The following is a 14,460-nucleotide window of genomic DNA, read 5'->3' as shown; positions in this document are numbered from 1 at the left end:
TGAAAGCATCTGATTCAGGACTTTTGTTATGTGGGAGTTTTTTTAAAAAATATTGCTTCAATTTTGTAAGTTGTTATTGGTCTATTCAGAATTTTTTATTCTTTCTGAGTCAGTTTTGGAAGGTTGTATGTTTCTAGGAATTTGTCTGGTTTGCCCAGTTTTTCCAATTTGTTGGCATATATTCTTTTGTAATGTTTTCTTACAATCATTTGTATTTCTGTTGGATCAGTTGTTACTTCGTCTCTTTAGGTCCTCTCTCTTTATTTCTTGATGAGTCTGGCTAAAGGTTCATCAATCTTATTTATCTTTTCAAGGAATCAACTCTTGGTTTCATTGATCTTTTGTATTTTTTCTTTTTAGTCTCTGTCATTTATTTCCACTCTGATCCTTATTATTTCCTCCTTCTACTTCCTCTGGGCTTTTCTTATTGATCTCTTTCCAATTCTTTTAGTTTTAGGGTTAAATAGTTTATTAGAGATGGTTCCTGTTTCTTGAGGTAGGTCTATAGTGCTATGAACTTCCCTCTCAGGATTGCTTTTTCTATGTCCCACAGATTTGGGGTGTTGTGTGTTCATTTTCATTTGTTTCCAGGAAGTTTTTAATTTCTCCCTTGATTTCCTTGGTAACCCATTCATAGCCTAATTAACATGCTATTTAGCCTCCATGTGTTTTAATGTTTTTGAGTGCTTTTACATAGTTGATTTCTCGTTTCATGCCATAGTGATCCGAGAAGATGCTTGATATGATTTCAACTTCTTGAATTTGTAGAGACTTAGTTTATGTCCTAACATGTGGTCTATCTTTGAGATTGTCCCATGTGCGCTTGAGAAGAACATATATTCAGGAACTTTAGGGTGGAATATTCTGTAAATGTCAATTAAATTCATCTGAACAAGTGTGTCATTTTGGGTCACTGTTTCCTTGTATATTTTTTGTCTGGAAGACCTATCCAGTGAAGTCAGTGGGGTGTTAAAGTCCCTGAGTATGACTGTATTGCTGTCGATCTCTCCCTTAAATTCCTTCAAAAAATTTTTATATATATTTACATGCTCCTATATTGGGTGCATATAAGTTTACCAGGGTTATATCCTCTTGTTGGATTAATCCCTTTAGTATTATGCAATGGCCTTCTTTGTCTCTTGTTATGGCCTTTGCTTTGAAGTCTATTTTGTCAGATATAAGTATTGCTACCCCTGCTTTTTCTTTTTTTCATTTGCATGTGCATGAAAAATTTTTTTCTATCCCTTCACTTTCATCCCGCATGAGTCTTTTGTTCTGAGGTAGATCTCTTCTAAACAGTATATATTTGGGTCTTGTTTTCTTATCCATTCAGCAACCCTATGTCTTTTGATTGAAGCATTTAATCCATTTACACTTAAGGTTATTATCGATAGGGACTTATCCATTGCCATTTTTATTCTTTATGCCTATGTTTCTCTCTATATCTATTTCTTCTTATTATTATAGCAGTTCCTTTACATTTCTTGTCATGATGGTTTGATGGTAATGAACTCCTTTAATCTTTTTTGTCTGGGAAGCTCTTTATTTCACCTTCTATTTTGAATGATAGCCTTGCTGGATAGAGTAGTCTTGGTTTTAGATCCTTGCTTTTCATTACCTTGAATACTTCATGCCATTCCCTTCTGGCCTATAGAGTTTCTATTGAGAAATCAGCTGAGAGCCTTACAGGAGTTCCACTGTAGGTAACAGATTTCTTTTCTCTTGCTGTCTTTAAGACTCTCTCTTTTTCTTTAATTTTGGCATTTTAATTATGATGTTTCTTGGCATGGGCCTCTTTGGGCTCATCTTGTTTGAGACTCTCTGTGCCTCCTGAACTTGTGTAACTTTTTCCTTCATCAGGTTAGAGAAGTTTTCTGTCATTATTTCTTCAAACAGGTTCTCTATCCCTTGCTCACTTTTTTCACCTTCTGGCATTCCTATGACCCAAATATTGTTACATTTCATGTTGTCCCACAGCTCCCTTAAACCATCCTTCTGTTTTTTAATTGTTTTTTCTTTTTGGATATCTGATTGAGTGATTTTTTTTCAACCCCATCTTCTAATTCACTGATCCAATCCTCAGCTTCCTCTGATCTTCTGTTTATTCCTTCCAGTGTCATTCTTCATTTACTACTGGTTGTTTTTTATAGATTCTATATCTATTTTCATGCTGTTGACCATCCTTATATTCATTACTCTGAACTCTATATCTGATAAATTGCTTATCTCCACTTCATTTAGCTCTTTTTCTGGACACTTTTCTGGTTCTTTCATTTGGGGCTTCTTTGTTTCACCCTTTGGGCTGCCTGTTTGGATTTGCTCCTATGTATTAGGTACATCTACTTTAACTCCCAGTGTTGGTAGGGTGGCCTTATGCAGTAGGTAATCAGTGTGGTGCAGTCTCTCTGATCACCAAACCTGGGTGCTCTAATAATCTTCCTTTTGCACATTATTTGGTCCCTCCTGTAGTAATTGAGTCTTGGTTGGTATTGGCTTGTTCCTGCTTGTACAAGTTGTCTGACAGTGAGGCTCATCCTCCAACACAGTGTGCAAGCTGCTATGCAGGTGCTGATCACACAATGTAAAATTCAGCTCAGCCTGGTTTGGAGCCTTCCAGTATCTCCCTGTGGATATACTGTTTGTGAAGCTGTTGCAATCCTGCTCTGTTGTTGTCTGAAGCTGGCCAATGAGTTTATTGGTTTTGGGCCTCTTCATAGGGACTCTGGTGCAGGCCAATGTCAAACACTGTTTATGACTGGCTCTGTATACCCTGTTTGGAGCTGTCAGCGAGCCACTACTTGTGACCCCCTCTGCTTGGCTGGGTTGTTTGGAAAGGACCAAGCTGCACACCAAGTTCTACTTTTCCTAACCCTGGGGCCAGAAGTAGATTAGGCAAAGACTCAAAACACCCAGAGATCCACCTCTGCCTGCAGGCTGATTATTAGTCTCAGTCACTTAATGAGTCTCAGACTGTAGAACAGAGCATGGTGTAAATTCCACAGGGTGTGACAAGAGGGTTTACAATGGGTGGAGCAATTGCTTTCCTCCAGGCTAAAGCTGCCTGTATGTTAAAGACCTGCTTGAGAAAGATGGCCTCTGCAGTATGGGAGAATGACTCAGTACAGGGATCCTGGCATCTGTCCTCTCAGCCCTCTCCCAGAGCCCACAACCTTAGATTCTCCTCACACAGCTCTAGTCTACTCTGCCCTCCCTCTGCTGGAGCCCAGGTGAGTGGTTGCGCATGAAACTTTGTTCATTGGCCCTTTAAGAGGTGGCCTATATTTCCAGCAGTCTCTCCCTGGCAGACAGAAACCTGGCTTCTTTTCACAGCCAATGTTATGTGGACAACTTTCCCAGTTCTGGTGCTCTGGGCTGGGAAGCCCGGTTTGGGATTTAACCCTAGACTTCTCAGTGGGAATGGCCTCTAGCTGAAACATCCATCCAGACCTTCAGCTGCTGCTTTGTGGGAGCCCTGCAGCCCTCTCCCATCTCTGCATTTCCTACCAGTCTCAATGTGGTCTCCTCTTTATGACTTGGTTATATGGATTCTCTCCAGCTAGGCTTCAGCTGCTTATTCAGGATGATTTTTCTATATTTTATTTGTAATTCCTGTTTGGTCCTGGGATAATGTCAGTGTAGCTTCCACTTAATTCACCACCATCTTGGAATCACCCTACATTTTTTTTTTCTTTAAATCCTCACTGGAGGATGTGTTTTGTTAGAGAGAGGGATAGAGAATCTTTGATGTGAGAGAAGAGCATTGATCGGTGCCTCTGGTATGCACCCTGACCAAGAATTGAACCTGCAACCTAGGTATGTACCTTGACTGGAAATCAAACCTGCAAACTTTCTGTGTAGGGGCAATACTCCAACCAACTGAGCAACCCAGCCAGGTCTATAGCAACTTTTTAAATTAAAGATTTAACTGAAATGAATATTGAGATGATATCTTGTCTGCAGAATTCTAAATTTTCCTTAAAAAAAAATGGGCAGGTCTACATATTTTGCTGGACTTGCTGTTTTGCCTGTATCTGTCTGGTAAAGCTCCAACTAATAATCAAAGAATATCTTTTATTGGAATGATTGGCAGTACTTTTACTAAAATATTAAAGTGTTAAACTTTTTAAGAAATGTTTTTATTGATTTTTAGAGAGAGAGAGGAAGGGAGAGGGATAGAGAGAAATATCAAAGAGGGAAACATCATTGGTCAGCTGCCTCCTGCACACCCTCTACTGGGGATCGAGCTGTAACCCAGGCATGTGCCCTGACTGGGAATTAAACCGGTGATCACTTGGTTCATGGATGGATGCTCAACCACTGAGGCACAGTGGCCAGGCTAAACTTTTTGAATTTCATAATTTATCTTGGAACACGTACACTGACATTTGCAATGCTGGTGCAAAAGCACAGGTGAGTAAAACTGCTAACATGAACTAAGTCATTGAATTCTAGCCTGCCACACATATGTGGGAAAGGACAGTTTAAGAATGTCCTTTATAAAATTTATAAAAACCATTAATTTTATTGAGTAATGTCCTTAACATTTTGTGTGATGAATGGGAAATACACATAAATTACATCTGGACACTAAAGTTACAAGGTCTTCAGAAAAAGCACATGTAAGAGTTTTGAGTTGCAAGCTGGAAGAGATGGTTTTCTATAGCACACTATTTTTACTTGAAACAATGACTGACAAACTATGATTATTTAGTCTGAGTATTAAAGGCATTTTTTTTTCTTGAAAAAAAATAAAGCCTATTAATAGAAAAGAACTGAAAGTGTTGATGCCAGTAATAAAAATCAGACCATAGCTAGGGTTGGATCAAGATGTTCTCACTCTTCAGAGGCAGATCTAAGTTGGTGGGAGTTGAGGTTTATACACTGGTGAATTGCAGTGGGGGGAAGGGTTCTTCATATTTTTAAAAAAAGGAATAAGAATACAAAATTAGGCATGAAGTATTTTTTAGAATGAGAATGCAACAAATTTATTAAAGGATTGGCAATTCAGGTCCGTTTCTTCAAGAGATCTTTTCAGGCAATTTAACCAGAAATGCTCGCATAGAAATGCTTTGTCTTGCAACCGGGCTTCCTCACTGCACCTAGAACCCACTCCTCCTCTTACAGGGTCCCATGAACACTTTCAAGGGCCTGAAGCTGCACAAAAACTCACTTCTACTCTTACTGTTTGTATTATTAGAGCATGATGCTTCTCGGATTATCTCATAAATGTAAACTTGACTGAAAGAAAAAACTTGTGTACAACTTAATTTTTACAAACTAAGAATAGCTGCCTAACTAGTCTGTACGTAAGAACTGTATCAGCACCCCAGAAGTCCTTCTGGAACACAGACCCATCGCTGTCTGCCTTTTGCACTGCCTAAGGGTGACTGCTATCCTGACTTATCACTACTGATTTTGCACTTTATGTAAGTGCAATCACATAGAATGTACTGTTTTGTGTCTGGCTTTTCTTCAACATTGTTTGTGAAATTCAATCATACTGTTTCACACAGTTGTAGATGGTAATTCTCACTGCTGAGTCATATTCCACCCTGTGAATATACCAGTTAATTGTTTAATGGACATTTGAGTATTCTTAAATTGTCATTGTGAGTAGTGTTGATGTAAATATTCTAAAATGTCTGTTGATGAATAAATGCATTTTTTCTTGGGTAGAACTAAAATGGCTGGGTCATAGGGCATGCATACGTTACCTGTAGTAGATACTGCCAGGCAGTCTTCCAAAGCAGTCTTCCCAGTCGACCTTCCCGCCAGGAGAGTATGAGGTGTGGCTGCTTCGCACCCTTGCTGTCTCCATTCCTGTCCACCTTCTCCACTGTAGCCATTCTGGCTAGGCGCACGGTGCTATCATATTATAGCCTTAGTTTACGATACGAGTTTTGTAGAGCTTCTTTTTAAAGTGCTTTTTGTCTGCCTTCCCAACCCCCAGTTGGATTTCTTTTGTATTGATTCATATGAGTTCTTCACATAATCTGCACACTAGTCTTTGTCAAATGTATGTATTGAAGATACATTATTTGGAGTTGCTTAATCACCCTCTTAATGAATAAAAGTTCTTAATACAGAACAATTTATCATTTTTTATCTCTTTGGCTAGAGTTTTGGTGTCTCCTGTGTAAGAAATCTTTATCTACATGTAGTAAAAGATTAACCTTGTCCAAAGAAAGGTGTAGCCCTTTACCCCTGCGATCTGGGATGTAACCTGTAAGCCCTGGGAATATCTAGCCTCTTTTTTTTTTACCTGTGGGCCTTAAGTCATGTCAGATAATCTATGCTAACAATGTGATTTACGCGGGGGCCTTGGGCCATCTGGTATCACAACGTTTGGTGGAGCAATGTGGGAAAGAGCCATGACTATGTGATTGACCCTCCAGTCAAACCCTGGACACCAAGGCTTTTGTTGTTGTTGTTAATCCTGAGGATATTTTTTCCATTGCTTTTCACAGAGAGTGGGAAGGAGGGAGGGAGAAGGAGAGAGAGAAACATCAATGTGAGAGACACATCAGTTGGTTGCCTCCCGCATGTGCACGGCCGGGGCCAGGGATGGAGCCTGTAACCCTTGACCAGGAATCAAACCCTCCACCCTTTGGTGTGCAGGCCGATGCTCTAACCACTTCACCACACCGGCCAGGGTACCGAGGCTTTTTGAGCTTCCCTGGTTGACAATAGGTATTTACATTTTTTGGTTTTTAAATTTTAAAAAGTGATACTCATGTGATTTATATAATTTGCCTGTGTCAATAACCCAAAAGAACCTACAAACTATTAAAATAAAAAAATGTAACCTTGCCAATGGATGTCTGTCTCACAACAATGTGTGTGTGTGTCCCCTGCCTCCCTTCCACTCTCTCTAAAAAGCAATAGAATATCCTCAGGTGATGATTAACAAAAAACAAACAAAGTAGCACTGTTGCTGAAGTAAAGACAATATACAAAAATAATTTTATTTCCATAAACCAGCAATAACTAGAAAACAAAACATAAAAAGATTCACTAATAAAGTTTTATTAGAAAAACATTTCTCTTTAAATATAACTTAAAAAGATCTGTGAAATTCGAAAGTAATTTAAAAAATAATTTAATATTTTTCCTGAAATTTCCTTTGCAATTATTTCCAATTTTAGGAAAACAATGTAAAAATTTTAACTCATTTGGTAGTCATTTTGGTGGAAACATACATTCCAAAATATATAAAAACATACATGTTATGGTTAATGATTTTTATAGGAAAGTTTTTACTATTCACTATTGGTAATCTCTTTGGTATTTGAGACTTTAACACTAAATTTTTTCTCTCTTGATAGTGAAGATTATAATTGTCTTTCATTATTTATAGTTCAATATTAACTATATTGACTTAAAAACTTGAAATGAAAACCTAATCCAAAAAAAGTTATGACTTTATATAGTTTAAAACATTTTTAAAAACAAATTCTAGAACTTCAATTACTGTATTTACTACTAAATCTGCAAACTAATAACTGCAATTAGAGGCTATCTTATCTAGCTGATAAAGCATCTATAAAAATATAAATTTTATGACATTCCAGTTTAATCCACTAAATTGCTAGTCTTAGTTTTCAACAAGTTCTATTGATTTTGTTATCTTGTGATTAGCTCAGCACACAATATATTTTACTTATCTGTTGTAGACAAAAAAAGGAGCCACATACTAAACCTGACAGCTCAGGGGAGGCCTGATGGCGGCCTTGCAAACTCAGAGACCTAAAGCAACCACAGAGGATGGTCTGAAATGAAACGTCCTAACCAAAAGCCAGTCACGGCAGGCAGGCATGTCCTAGGCTGGCATCTTCCCTGACAAAAGCCAATCTTTACCCTAACTGAGCCTGTCTTTTTGCATCTAAGATAACATACCTTTGGGATGTCAGAGCGATCTACCTTTTTCCAGACCCCTCAGGGCACAATCTCCCATGAGGACAGGAGACCACAGAGCCCCTGGTTGTTGTCAAGTTCCCTGAACACCATCTCCAGGTGCTGTAAATGCTAATAGTTAACCATCCTGTACCCGCCAATGTGAGCAAGTATGTGTCTGTGTTTTACTCTTTACCAATCCCAGAGGTTTCCCTGCTTTGCTTTCTCCCGCCTCCTAATCTACCACCAGTGGATTCCATGTAACCCACTTACACCCCCGCCTTTGATTCTATGTATAATATAAGGTGCAAAACTGCCATTCTCTGGAGCATTTTCGCCATGTGTTGAGATTTTGCTTCCTGGCAATTGTCAGTTTGGCTCAAATAAACTAATAAAAATTCTCTACAGGTCTGGATGTTTCTTACGTTGACCCTATAATTAAGTTCTATTTTCTAAGTAGCAGGCAAATGTTCAAGGAAGCTTTATTATAATACAAGAATGAGTAATATTTCTTTTCCATTGGATGCAATTTAAATTTTTAATTCCTGACTTTTCAAAAAATAGAGTGTTACCATTTCCTGAAAAAAAGGAAAAAGCCCTGTTAACCAGTTCCTTTCCACAGAAAATACAGGGCAGCACCATGACAGAAAAGTAGCAAATGACCTATCAGTTCAGACAGACCAGTGAATCAGTTGTATCTTAAACACGGGAATCCCTATCATGAACCCATAGCTCTGGTCAGACTCCGTAATTAGATTACACTGGATGATGCACTTTGTAAGAAAATTTGGTCATCCACAGGTTCCTGGCTCACAGCTCCCCAAACCCTTGGTTTAATGACCAATAAAAGCAGTGGGGGAATCTCTTGTTATACTGTTTCGTCTCTTGTCCTGTTCCTGAAATGGCTTCAGGGCCGTAAGGGTGAAGGGGGTGTCTTGTCATTTATAACATGTCCTTTCACCACAACTGGGTTTATGTTAACAAGGTAACGTTTGGAGAGCACTTAAGGATGGGGGCTGGTTGCCAGGGGAACCAAACTTGAATAGAGGGTCCAAACTTTCAGTCCTACTCCTTGATGAAGGGAGAGGGGAGGAGAAAGGAGAGGGGATGGAATCAATCACCAATGGCCAATAATTTCATCAATCGTGCCTATGTAATGAAGCTTCCATAAAAACCTTAACAGATGGGGTTCAGAGGCTTCTGGGTTGGGGGAGTGTGGGGACAGTAGCACATTCAGGCAGGGCAAGAAAGCTCTAAGCCCTTTCCCATACCTTGCCCTACACGTCTCTCCTACCTGGATGTTCCTGAGTTATATTCTTTATAATAAACCAGTAATCTAAATTTAATGAGTGAAATGTTTGAGTTCTGAGAGCTGCTCTAGCAAATTAACCAAACCCCAGGAGGGGGTTTGTGAGACAAACAGATGATAACCTGGGCTTTTGATTGGTTTCTGAAGGGGCTGGGGGTGCAGTCTTGTAGGATCCATCCACCCGTTAACCTGCCCCCTCCTGCACATGCACCCCCCCCCCCACATGTTGGAAGTGGTGATCAGAATCTTTAGTTCTCCAAAAGGGTAATTCTTGTTTATTTATTTACCTACAGAGTTTATAAGCCCTTTTGTAAGGAAAAACAAAAACAAATCAATATATCTCAACTCTATAACTTTAAACACTAAATATACATTATTATAATTTATAGTACAGTATATAACTTATATGTATTATATACATATATTATATACCAAGTACAAAGCATAATGACCTTCCTCAGCTGTGGATAATCTTTATAACTGGCACAGCCATTAGGCTGAAGACAACGGCCAGTCTTTTTCACATATGTGTGGTGTCATGAAAGGATCCTGGTGGAGATACCGGAGACGAAGTCTGAACTTTGGGTACCCAGGAGGATGACTTTTCTCCAAAAGGGCAGCTGTGGTTCTCCAAGGGAGCAGTGTGCTGCAGCTGCCACTGCCCAGCAGAGGAGGCAGGGATGTCATCTGCACAAAACAGTCAATTTATGGAGGCAGGAGACAGGAATGTGAGGCTTAAGGAGAAAACAGGCTGTCAAAGGAGAAAGCAGCAACATTATTCTAGTGCACATAACCTATTCTCCAAGAAGATTGCTATCAATGCAAAGATAATGCTGGAATAAACAGGAGTTTCTTCCTTGTTTATGCTCTTTAATATTTGCTTATATCTCAGTATGTATCACAAACATGTAATAAAGTTGGTACGTACATAGCTGTCTCCGCCACTCAACTCTGAGAACCCACACCCTCAAAATCTTACACTTGTGGGGAACAGCAAAGAGCATTCTCAGTATGTATGCCGACCCATAACATAGCTAATAATGTTAATATACACAGGTGTACGCATTTGCGTTAACTTTTCAAAAGATCATAACTGGGTATGCAAATATCCTCTCATTGAAATGGTGCTAATTTTTTCTCTTTGCATATATTATTTTGTCTGCTAAAACAAACTGGAAAAATACCCAGAAGTTTTAAAAACTTACTAAGAGAAAAATGTGCCTCTTTGGAGCAACCTAGCCAAGGTGGAAAACTATGTAACACTACACATTCATCTGAATTAATATAAACCATGGTTTAATGTTGCAGTTGCACTGGAGTTAACTTGCATTATTCTGACCAAGTCTGAAAACGATTATCCCAAGTGAAATCATGGTGTCAGTGTTTATGAATGTGAGAAGTCTATTTTTATATCCAATGAAGCCAAGTGTTTGATTTTTAAACTTGTGCTCAAAAAATACCTGCGTATAAAGTTACTGATTTAAAATACAATGAAGTGTGTTTAAAATTCTATTAAAACATTGAACAGTTTTTAACAATAAAACCTGTCCTTAAGGTAGATCTAATATACACAAATCAGATAATTAACATTACTTAGAAGAGTTACAATTAACATTGTCAAGTGTTTGAATTTTAGGCATTGGAGTTAAAAACAAGGGGGAAATCCCATCATTTTGTGGGAAAATGACTGTGTAGGTCTTTCAACAACTAAATTAAACTTAGGAACACAAATGTAGCGCTGCAAAAACGGGCGGGGGATTGTGCTTGGATCTCCCTCTTCCTTTCAGCCTCCCCCATCTCAGTAATGGTAACTCTCCTAGCAGTTCAGGCCAAAAACCATGCAGAGACTCTACATCCAAGCCTTGAGTAAATTCTGTTAGGTCTGTCTTCAGAATATGTCCAGAATGCACCACTTCTCACCAGCTTCCCTGCTATCACCTGTCATTTCTAGCTTGGATTATTATAATAATATTTAATTCTAAACTGTTCATCCTTTCAATTGTTCATCCATCCACCCATCCAACAACCACTTAAATTAGATACTGTTTCAGGTACTTAAGTACACAGAGATTTGCCCTTCTGGCCTTTATGAAAGGAATACCTCTTACCCATTCTGAATATTAATATGGTACATTATTCTGGAACATAACTGCAAGTGTACTAAACAGTCGAAATTGAGAAAATTAATTATTGTCCAAGTTAGGATTCTAATGCTGTGCTTCTAAACCAAACTGAACTGGAGAATCTAATATCATTAAAAATATTCTGATAGATCACTGTCAGTAAATGATTTTTATCATATAACTCAGAAAGAATAAAAACAACTGAACTCAGCCCTGGCCGATTTGCCTCAGTGGTTGGCGTTGGCCCGCGGACTGACGGGTCCTGGGTCCTATTCCAGCCAAGGGCACGTACCTCGGCTGCAGGCTCGTCCCCAGCCCCAGTGGCTTGGGAGGGAGGCAACCAAACGCTGTGTCTCTCTCACGTCAATGTTTCTCTCTCTCACTCTCTTTGAAAAAGCAATGGGGGAAAAAATGCTCTTGAGTGAGGATTAAAAAAAAACACACAAAAAACCAACTGAACTACATTGCTATATTAACATTCTTTATATTCCCAACTTAAATGAACAAAATATTTTGGCCTTTACATCTCTAAAAATGAAAAAGAGAAAAACAAGTGATGTGAAATTCTAGCAATAAAAAATATCCATCCATGCCAACATAAGAAAAGTGATAAAAAGCCCAATCTCATTAAGAAATACATTTCAATGTTACTTTTTGTAACTGAGAATTGATATTTATCTTTTAATCAGCTGAACTGACTTAATTTTTAGAATATTATGATCACAAGATATGCAATAAATTTAAATTTACACACTTTTATTTTTTCTGCTGTAGGAATGATAACCAATAAGACTTTCATGCCTAAAACCTTACATAAGAGAATTCTGTAGATCAGGGTTTCTCAATAGCTCAGCACTATTGACATTTTTGGCTGGTTAATTATTTGTTGTTTTGCAAGTTGCCTTGTGCAACACAGAATGCTGCAATATCCCTGGTCTCTAACCACTAGATGCCAGTAGCTCCCGTGCCCACACCCTTATTAAGAACTGACTCCAGATATTGCCAAATGTCAACTAGGAGGCAACAGTTCCTAACTGGGAACCACTGCTACAGGGGATAGAATAGCGATGCAATGTGAAACTTTGACTATCAAAGAGTTAGCTCACTTTTTAAAAAAATAGATTATTTAATACTATAATATTTAATCCCATTGCTACATTTAAGAGTGATAGATATTATAAAATGACATTTACAAGGCACTGGGAATTACAATAGTTGCCATTATTTAAACTTATTGGGGAAGAAAATTGGATGTTAGCTTATAATCCATTAGCCAACAGCTGAAAGCATTCTGTAGTTTTTAGGATAGGTGGGTAATGCACATTATCTTACTGATCTTTTTCCAAACCCTAATAAAATACTTTAGAATAATTTGAGTTTATCTCATATAGCTCTAAGTCTTTTTTTTTTTTTCTTGAGGAATGCATTAAGTTCTTGAAGACTATCTTTCTTGATAAAAGTCTAGAAATCCTAACAGAAAAGAATATCAGGGCTTTTATACAAATGTAAAATATTTAGATTAAAAAGCAAATGTTTTTAAAACTCAACTTGTATAGACCAGTAACCTTTTTTACTCCCATTCTTCAAATGGTGCCTATACAATTCCACGTATCTGGAGGCTGAGAATAGTTTAAGAACTCCAAAGACCTTTTCCACACATAGAAATAGTACCTTAATCCTGTTACTAGTCATCTAAATAGTCTCTCACTATCCCCAATCATCTCAGCTTAATCAGTTTACTGGCAAGTTTGCTAATAGAATCAATCATTCAAACTATAAATATAAATATGTATGTAGTGCCTTTATTGTTTTACAGCAATTCTACACAAATTATCTCATATTAACTGAACATATCTACAGGACAGATACAAAATATGCTAGAAATAAGAAATTTGCAGTTTAGTAATAAACTTGCCAACATTCCAGCAGCAGCAGCCCTGACATCTCCAGACCAATCACATCAAACTCTATTCTTAGGAAATCCTCACCTGAGATTCTGCTCATAACTTTACATTGTATGGAGTTCTGGGATGCTTGAAGGCAAGTTAAACCAAATTGCTGTCAAAGATGGCAGAAAGTCTTTAGCTGTAGCAGCGAAATTTCTTTTAAGTCATTTTGTACGAGGCTTGAAGACTAAATCTTCCAATTTGTCTGTATTTAATGCAAGGGCATTTAAAAATCACTTCTATGTTGAATAAATTAAATTGTCCAAAGGTTTTTTTCAAAGTTTGAATTCTTATATCATGAAGGACAAAACATTAACTTCAACAGTACTCAAGAGGAGGGCTCTTTTACAATCGAATAGCTGTAGAGAAGAGCGAATTCTATGGATGTTTCTCATAAGGCCTCTGCAGAGTTGGTCTATACATGCCCATTACTAGGGTCTCCTAAAAATCATTGTTCAATCTATAAAATTAACTCAGTGAAGACCCAAGTATTTAATACTGTATCGGTAACCACCTATCCTTCAGACTAACAAATGCTCCTCGTTCTGAGGAGTAAAATAACTTTAACTATATTCTAGCGCTAAAACTAAAAGTCATTATAATGATACATTCGCAGCTACTGCTGGGGAGCCCGGGTCCTCTAACACTCACACCGAAACAAGGCCCTGGAGCTCCCTGCCGAGTTCTTTCTGCAGGGCCGGCCGAGCCGGAGCCGAGCGGCGCGCTGGGCGCCCGTCCCGTCCCCATGGTGACCGCCACCGCGCCTCGGCGCACCGCGGGGGCGCCCTCCCGCCCCTCGGGGCGCCCTGGGGCGGTCCCCGCCGCGTGGGAGAGGCTTCAGGGCCGGGCTGGGAAAGCAGGCGGGGACCCACGCAAACCTGCCAGCGGCTCCTCCCCGCTTCGCCGCGTTTTAGGGCCGGACTCCCGGCGACACCAGGCCACGGCGGTTCCCGGGGCCCTTTAACCCGGCGTCTCGAGGCCTTCGACTTTTCCGCGTCCGCTCAGGGACATGTAAGATGCCTCTACAGAAATGACACACCGAAGACGAAGTCCCCAACAAGCCCCCACAACCCACGCCTTTCGCGCTTTCGCGGGAGGCCAGGCCCTCCACTCAGAGGCATCCGCGCTCGGGGACGCGGCTCCCGCCAGGCTCGCCCCGCCCGCGCCTGGCGCGCGCCCCACCCGTATA

Source organism: Miniopterus schreibersii (genome assembly GCF_964146895.1).
Source record: "Miniopterus schreibersii genome assembly, chromosome: 5".
NCBI lineage: Eukaryota > Metazoa > Chordata > Mammalia > Chiroptera > Miniopteridae > Miniopterus > Miniopterus schreibersii.
The sequence above is the reverse complement of the archived record's forward strand: the minus strand, read 5'-3'. Positions refer to the sequence as shown.